Raw genomic sequence first — 8,378 nt, 5'->3', positions numbered from 1 at the left:
CCCTCCAGATGTTATGGACTACAGTTCCCATCATCCCCTGCCAGCATCATGTTGGCAGGGGATGGTGGGAACTGTAGTCCATAACATCTGGAGGGCCGCGAGTTTGACACCTATGTTCTATAGTGTGCTCAGGTCCATCCGGGGAAGGTGGGGGTCCCAGTGGCTGACGTGCGTGCGTCTTGTTGACCCAACGGGCACCGCTTTCCCGCGAGCGCCAGGATCAGCCCTCTGGGGTTCGTTTCACTCCCAAACGACTTTTTGCAAGGTATCTGATTGCCCCCGTTTTTAAGAGGAGCCTCTACATCGGAGGCGCTTCTGTGTCAACGAACTCAGGTAGCGCAAATGTCGCATCGTTCGGGGCGTTCAAGTTATATGCTCCACATCCCCTCCAGCGTAGCCTCTTTCCAGTAGCGTGGGGACCAGAGGAAACCAGGGACCGTTTGGGGCTCTTCACCGGTGGGCTGGGCCAGGAAGCGCAGACTTTCTTGATGTCCCCTCGAGCTGCGTGAAGCCAGCACTGTCCTGCCACAAAACTGGCAAAGCTGGGCCCTGTGCGAGCCAGATCTCTGGCCTGTCCCTCCCCTTGAGCTGCTGTGGGCACACTTTTTACTGGCCCCAGTTAATGGTGCACCAAAATACTCCTGCGGTGGCCGTGTCCCAGACCCATCCCACAGGACAGGAGATGGAGACCCAAACTAAAGGCCGATGATGCTTGGCTGGGCAAAGAGGGTCACTGCAGATGGCCAGACGTTTCTGCCTGGTCAGTCACAAGGCGACCCTTTTGTATGGCAGAACCTCTCCTCTCCCACGCCCCAAAGGCAGATGTGCCAATGGCCATCACTAGATGCCATCTCCCTTTTATTCCTCCTCCCGCAGATCCTTCTCAGTGCTAGACTGGCACTTGGTCCCTCCACATCTTCCTTTTACCTCCTGGTCTGTTGGGAAGGCTGAGCTGAAAAACATCTCAGGTCCTCTACACTCTATTGCAGTGCTGGGCCTGCCAGCCATTAAAGGAAGTCATAGGATATAGGGCGTGCCTTTCTTACCGTGGTGGGCGGGAAGGTTTGCGGGGACAGAGCGCGGCTTGGATATTTTGATGACCTAAGGCAGGAAATGCCCACATCTGCCAAACAGCTGCTCAGCGGCTGGAGGAAAGTGCAGTGTGCCTTCCTGCCTTCGTCTTTAACTCCCCCTTGCCTGCCCCCTTTCCAAAGTCACTCCCCCCCCCCCAGCGGGCTCTGGGACAAAATGACGGGGAAAGGGGGCTTGAAGGGGAAAGAAAAACACAGGGGAGCAAGCTTTTTGCCCCTGCTGCCGTGGAAATGCCATCTTTCCCCCTCCGCTGCCACTGCCAGGCGGCTGTTCGGCAGCAAGCGCTGCAGGTTAGCTTGGGCTTTGGCACGCAGCTCGAGGTTGCATGAAACGGCAGGGGGAGTAGATGGCCTCCCTTCTCCCTGTCTCGTGCTTCGTTGGCTTTGATGGTTGTGCAGATGTTTTGGGCTTGAATGAGGAGGGCTTGCCCAGGTGTTCCTGTCTGTATTGTGACACACACACACCCCACCCCGGCCTTGGTATCTGCAGGCAGATCCTTGCGCTTCCAAATGCACCCTCTCTCCCGTGCTCTGGATAGTGGGCAGACATGCCTGTGCAAGTGAGTTCCTTTTTCATGCTGCTCGCATGCTTGGCGTTTGGCTTTCTGGATGCCTCCAGCACGAAATGCCCCAAGGGCCAGGAAGGATTTTTGTCTTTTTTGGAAGAGAGCAACGCGTAATCTGCTAAACATAGCCTGTCACGCACCCCTTTCCGCCTTGTTCCTTAAGCAAAGCAATGCCGGGGGTGGGTGGGAGGGAGGGAATAAAGCTCTGTTCCTGGGTTCCACTCGGGGTGGGGGTGGGGCAGATGAGGGGCATTCCCTTTTAATTTGCACAATATTTGTGAGTTGCTGCTGTTTACATTAAGGAAAGGAGAAGGGCCAGGGGAGGAGGGGGGGCAGGTTCTAAGTATTGATGCAGAAAGGGGGAGGGGGCTATCTCTTGCCCTCCCGGTTCTTATTCACAAAGGGCTATTCCTATTCTAATACGCACGTATTAAATATACCCTGGGGTTTTGCACACCGAACTTATGGGGGGGGGGGAGTTTCCCTCTTCCTTTTACTTACCTCTTCCAGGACCCTCGGCCTCTCGCTCGATTGGAGAAAGGGGGACAGTGGGCGGGATGGACCCAGCCACGCTTGCTCTTTCCTGGTCCTCAGTTTGTCCGGCAGGGCTTTGCAGCCGCGGAGACCCTCCTTCCACCGAGCCTCCACTTTCAGCTGAGTCCCACAGAAACTCGAATGCGCTGGCCCCAGGTCCTTTCGCACCGAGAAAGTGGCTCTCTGGAGTCAGGATGACCCATATGAGCTCCGGAAGACTGAGCCTTCTGCCGCCTGGCTCGAGAGGCCATAGCACCCTTTGCTCCAGCCAATAGGGGAGGCCGGGGGTCATGAGTAGCGCTTCTGATTATCTCCGGTCATGGAGCAAAGGCGGCTGTGAACCGTTTTGAAATAAACCATAAGCAAAAAAGGAATCAGTTACTTACGTCCCAAATTATAGATTGGCGGCGGAATGGAATGAAAGTTTATTTTAAATGTCATATATAGCTGTGTGTTTGCGGGCTGTTCCATAAAGAAGAGAGGGTAAGTGCTCTCAATTAAAGGAGGGAGACCAGTGCAATTGTTGACACCGAATTCCAACACGGTGACAGCAGGTTCGCTGCCAATTGACTCACTTGCGGTGTGGCAGGTTCCTTGGCTGATCCGATACAAGTGCTACTGGAAGTGGCTTCCCTTCCACCGATTGAAAACCTCCACAGCTAAGTACCCGTTATCTTTGTCTCACTTGAACACATGGTTTCTCTGCGTCATGCTTGTATGCCCCTCCTCTCTCCCCAGTTTGGGAACAGGACAAGACCCTCCAGTGGCATGGGAAGGGGTGGGGGGAGAGAAAGAAGCATGGGAAGGGGTGGGGGGAGAGAAAGAAGTTGTGGATTTATTGTCAAAGGCTGCCAAAGCCGGAATCACTAGGATGTTGTGGGTTCTTGGGGTTGTATGAGCGCGTTCCAGCAGTATTTTCTCCTGACGTCTCGCCTGCATCTATACAGATGTATAGATGCAGTCGAAACGTCAGGAGAAAATACTGCTGGAACGCGGCCATACAACCCCAAGAACCCACAACATCCAAGTTGTGGATTGCCTTTTTGGGGGCCCCCAGGATCTGTTTCCACGCCCACACTTCCAAGTTACAGGCCTTAGTATATCTCTACTCTCTGCTTAGCTGACCAGACTCCGTGGCCTGTGAGGGAGTCCAGAACTTCTGCCACTAGTTTCAAGAAGGCGATGGGTTTCACTGAAGTTACTCCAATCCCACTTACCTCCCTCGCACTTGGCCTGGGCTCCCCCCCACCTTTTTGTCAGATCTTCCCACCCTATACTCCCCCCACACCAGCGTACACTTTATTAATCCCACCCACCACTACATTTCTATGTGTTTAGGTTCGTTGGCTGTACCGAGATTCCCAAGTTTATACCGCCTGATATTATAAATATCAGCCTCTACGGGCCAGGGGAGGGGCCGTCCCGCCCACGCACCCCCTCGCCTCACTTCCTGGAGCTCAGGGCTAGAAGTCTCCAAACTTGTATTTTTTGGTTCCTTACCTTTCTACCACTCCCCTCCCCCAAATAATAATAACAATAATAATTAAAAAAAACCTCTGGTCCATTTTGTACATAAGAAACTGTATATTTGATGCTTCATAAATTGACTAACTGTCCTTGCTGTGTGAAGATGAGACTGTTGTGTGTGTTCTTTGGCTCAAAGGGAGGATTGTGGGGGGGAGGGGGGAGGCAAGGGATGGGAAAGAGAGAGGGGAGCGATCCCTTTAAAAAGGAAAAAAACCACTTTGGCACATTCATGCAGGCTCCAAGGAAGCTTTAAACTTTAAATTCCCCTCGGTTCCTATAGCAGGGGGTAGAAGGCACCAAATGTTTAGCATAACTAGTGACTCTCCTTAGAAGGGCACAGACCAGATTGCTCTCAGGAGCAGCGGCGGCGGCAGGCCATTGCTTTCCCATCACCGGTGGGCTCCCAGGCACTGCAAAGGTGGAGCGCAGGGTACTGGACTAGAATGGGACTCTGAATTACAGATCCAACCAGGCTCACTGCTATACTCTCTGCCACAGGCTGTTTTACTTTCCCACATCCAGGTGAAAGAGCTCAAGGCACCTGAATTTGGAGCCACTTTCACGAGTAGCAGGGGAGAGCTGGACTAGATGGACTCTGATTCTGATCCAGCAGGGCTCTTTCTTATGCTCTTGGAGCCATTGCTTTCACATCATGCGGGTGGAAACCACAAAATTTCGGTGGGCCTTTTCGGTAACAGAGTGCTGGACTGGTGGTTCGTTGATCCAGCAGTCCTACTTTCTTATACCCGCGTTTCTTTTAAGGCGTTGGAAGCAAAGGCACCTGGTGGGCCACCTCACGAGTAGCAGAGTGCTGGACTAAGATGGACTCTAGATTGATCCAGCGTGCTAGTTCTTATGTTCTTAGCTCCGGACAGGTAAAGAGGAGGTGGGTCCAGGGGGTTAAGTTTATGGATTTAAAGGCAAAAGAGCAACCACAGGTCAATGCCTCCCATCTCAAGAGCCAACAGAACCCAGGAATCCAGCAGCACCACAAGCCAAGGTGGAAAAGCTTAACTGAACCAATATCACACCCACCAGGCATCGCAGCACCGGGCCAAACCAGGCAGGGAACATAGTCCAGACTCAATAGCCGATACAAGGTTTTGCAGATATCCAGAAATGAATGCAGTTACCACCCTGGAAGTAGAAGCCCAGCCGAACCATTGCCATACCCCCCCCCCCAATCAAGGAATTTTTAAGAAATCCACTAGGCTTCCATGCTACCCAGAGGTGCGGGCGCGCATACTATGCTAACTGCAGCACCAACCGATTGCAACATGCAGACCTCGCTGAGAGTCCCGGCAGAAAGCGTACGACCAGCAGCAGAACATGCGTCAAGCTGGAGAATCGACGTCCTGCCGCTTTGCAGTGCATCCGCTGACACATCTGGGGTCACAGCAGCATCTAACTCGGCTTCCTTTCTCAATAGTGGTGAAGGTGATGCTGCGGGTCGCGGAAAGAAGTTGCGGGGTGTATTTTACTGGGTATTTCCCGCATTTCCTCCGAGAGGGTAGCGTGGGCCTTTTTACACGTTTTATCCGCTTTAAGGTTGCGCTTTATTCATTTTTTTGAGCCGCGTGATATGGTAAAAGGCAGAGTGTCCATTTGTTTCGCATCTTTGCTAACCGAGCGCTACTGGACCAAATGCTGGCATTTGATAATTTTTTCAGGCAATGGCGCTCTCAATCATCTGAGCGTGTTTTCACCTTTCTCACGTGCCTACCATATCCCACCTGTACCCGTTAAAACTACCCTTTCCGCCGAAGGCAGCGCCATCACGGGTGGATGCTGGATTATTACTGCTGCAGGACTGTTTTCATCTGAACTGTCAACTGTTGCCATCTGAACTGTTGTCATCATTCTGAGGTAATATATGCAGGGTAGCCAAATTGGATGCGTTCTGAGGAGGTAATAATAATGGCCTACCCGTTGTTCAGGGAGGGAGGCCAGAGGGTGAGGGCAGAGAGCTGCAATAATAGCCAAGGTGGCGATTGTTTTTTCCAGATTAAATAAGGTTTGAAATTGGTTTTGTATTTCCTTTCCTATCTGGCCAGTACCTCTGAAGGCACGCTGCGTGCCTGGGTCACCCCTCAGCTTCTGCCGTCCCTCAAACCTCTCACTTTGACTCCTGGCCCTCTCCCTGAATGAGGAAATATTACCTCAAGAGCGCTATACCCTCTCAGAGATGCATAAATGTTACATAAGGAATTTACATACCTCAGAGTTGCATAAATAGTACCTCAGAGATGCGCCGATATTACCCGCCAAAACGCCTTGTACCTCAGGAGGAATGCATAAATATGTACCTCAAGGTACATACCACCTCAAGGATACATCGTATTTACCTCAGGGTACACATAATAAATATTAATACCTCAGAGCGCCTTACCTCAGAATGCGCCAAATGTGTTGCCTCAGGCGCACCTCAGAGATGCGCTGAAGCCATTACCACCTCAGAGCGCTACCCTCAGAGTGCTAAATATTACTCAGAGCGCTTTATTACCTCAAGTCGCGTAATATTACCTCAGAAGGCGCATACCTCAGAAGGTGCATAAATAATGGCCTCAAACTCAAATTACGCCGTAATAATATTACCTCAAACATACCATGATTGCATTAAATGGCCACCTCAGAGATACGCCGTATTACCTCCAAGAGCGCGCATTACCTCCAGGATGCATAAGTAATATTAATATTACTCGGTTGCGCACTCCAAGTGCATAAATAATAATACTACCTCAAATTTGCGCCGTATGTAATAATAATATTACCTCAGAGCGCATACCTCAGAATTTACTTAAATGTACCTCAGGCAGCATACCTCAAGGAATGCATAAATAATAATAATAATAATAATAATGTACCTCAGAGCGCTACTCAAATTTACGCTTCGTAATATTACCTCAGAGATACGCTACCTCAGAATTAAGCGATAATATTATACTCAAGATACGTACCTCAGAGATGCATAAATAATGGCCTGCCTCAAAGTGCATATGAGATGCGATATGTACCACTCAGAGCGCGCCCATACCAGAGATGCATAAATAATAATAATAATAATATTTGCCTCCGACTCAAGTGCATAAATGCCCATTACCTCAAATTTTGTACTCAGAATGCATGGCTACCTCGGAATTTCATACCTCGGGAGATACGCCAAATGTACCTCAGAATGCATACCTCAGAATACGCCAAATATTACACCTCAAGAATGCAGCACCTCAGAATTACGCCATAGAAGCCGTTACCCTCAGAGATGCATAAATGATATTACCTCAGGGGCATACCTCAGAGATACATAAATATTAATATTACATAAGGCGCTCAGAGTACGCCAAATGTGTAGTAATAATGTGTATGTGTACCTCCCTGACGCTACGCATAAGGTATGGTATTTTCCTCAGGTACATACAAAGATAATGTAATAATAATAATAATAATATTACCTCCAGAGCGCGCCTCAAAGATGCATAAATGGCTACCTCAAGGTTGCATACCTCAGAGATGCATAAATAATAATACGCCAGGTATAAATGTAATATTACCTCAGGCGCGTAGCCACCTCAGATGCATAAATGTATAGGCGCCAAATTACCTGCATAAATGTAATAATACCTCGAGCGCGCTACCTCAAATTACGCCGTAATACCTTATAGGCGCACCTCCAAATTACGCCAAATACCTCAGAGCGCAACGATTGCACGACAGAAGCTGCGAGGCCAACAAAGGCGTGCGAAGCGTTTCTCTCTGAAAGCGGTGGTGCGGCGAACCTATGGCACGGGTGCCAGAGGTGTACCAGAAGGAAGGCCTAACTGCTTGGGCACGTGAGTGGAGTGGAAAATCACCCCCCACGGCACCCCTAGGAGGCTGGCGCAGGCGTGATTCTTTACCTGGGAGTAAGCTCAGTTGCTGGCAATGGGGCTTGCTTCTGAGTAAACCCTCCTAGGATCATGATTCATCCATTCGAAGCGTTGCACGGTTGCTTCACCAAGCCCACTCCCGGTGCCACCGTTACACCAGACCAACTGTTTTGGCTAAACGAAAACCTCAGCATTCCAGGTTAAATGGCGTTGTACCGGCACTTTGCGATGAAATAGAGGTGGGACAGGTTTTGCAGTTTGGGCACTCGGTCTCGAAAAAGGTTCGCCATCACTGCTCTAGAGCTACCGGCCAGACAGAAATGAAATACAAAACCACTCCCAACCTATTATCTAGAAATACCTCCTCCGAGGGTGGGTGGTATAGAAGTCGAAGAAAGAAATAAGCATAAGCATTTTTTATTGTCATTGTGCACGCGCAACGGTGGCAGCATTTCCTGGAAGCACACAATTGCGGACAATACAGCGTAGCCTCCTTACCAGAATTTCAGGGCTCTTTATCATCCCTCACTTCCCCCTTCCTCCACCACATCCCTACGCAGCCCCAAACACATCCAGCCTTACCCAGACCTTGTGAGGTTCCCAGCCATCACCACCGCTCTAGAGTAGAAGCTGTCTCTAAGCCTCTTTGTCCTCGTTTTGGTAGAATACCTGTATACCAGTCTACCCGGATGGTAACAGTTCCTGCAAGAGATTATTAACTGGATGAGGGCGGATCTCTCGAGAGATATTTTATGGGCTTTCTTTAGGAAACTGACCGTAGGAACAAATAAATTTAT

This window comes from Sphaerodactylus townsendi, linkage group LG03 (assembly GCF_021028975.2).
Source record: "Sphaerodactylus townsendi isolate TG3544 linkage group LG03, MPM_Stown_v2.3, whole genome shotgun sequence".
In the NCBI taxonomy this organism is placed as follows: Eukaryota; Metazoa; Chordata; class Lepidosauria; order Squamata; family Sphaerodactylidae; genus Sphaerodactylus; species Sphaerodactylus townsendi.
This window is presented reverse-complemented; position numbering follows the sequence as displayed.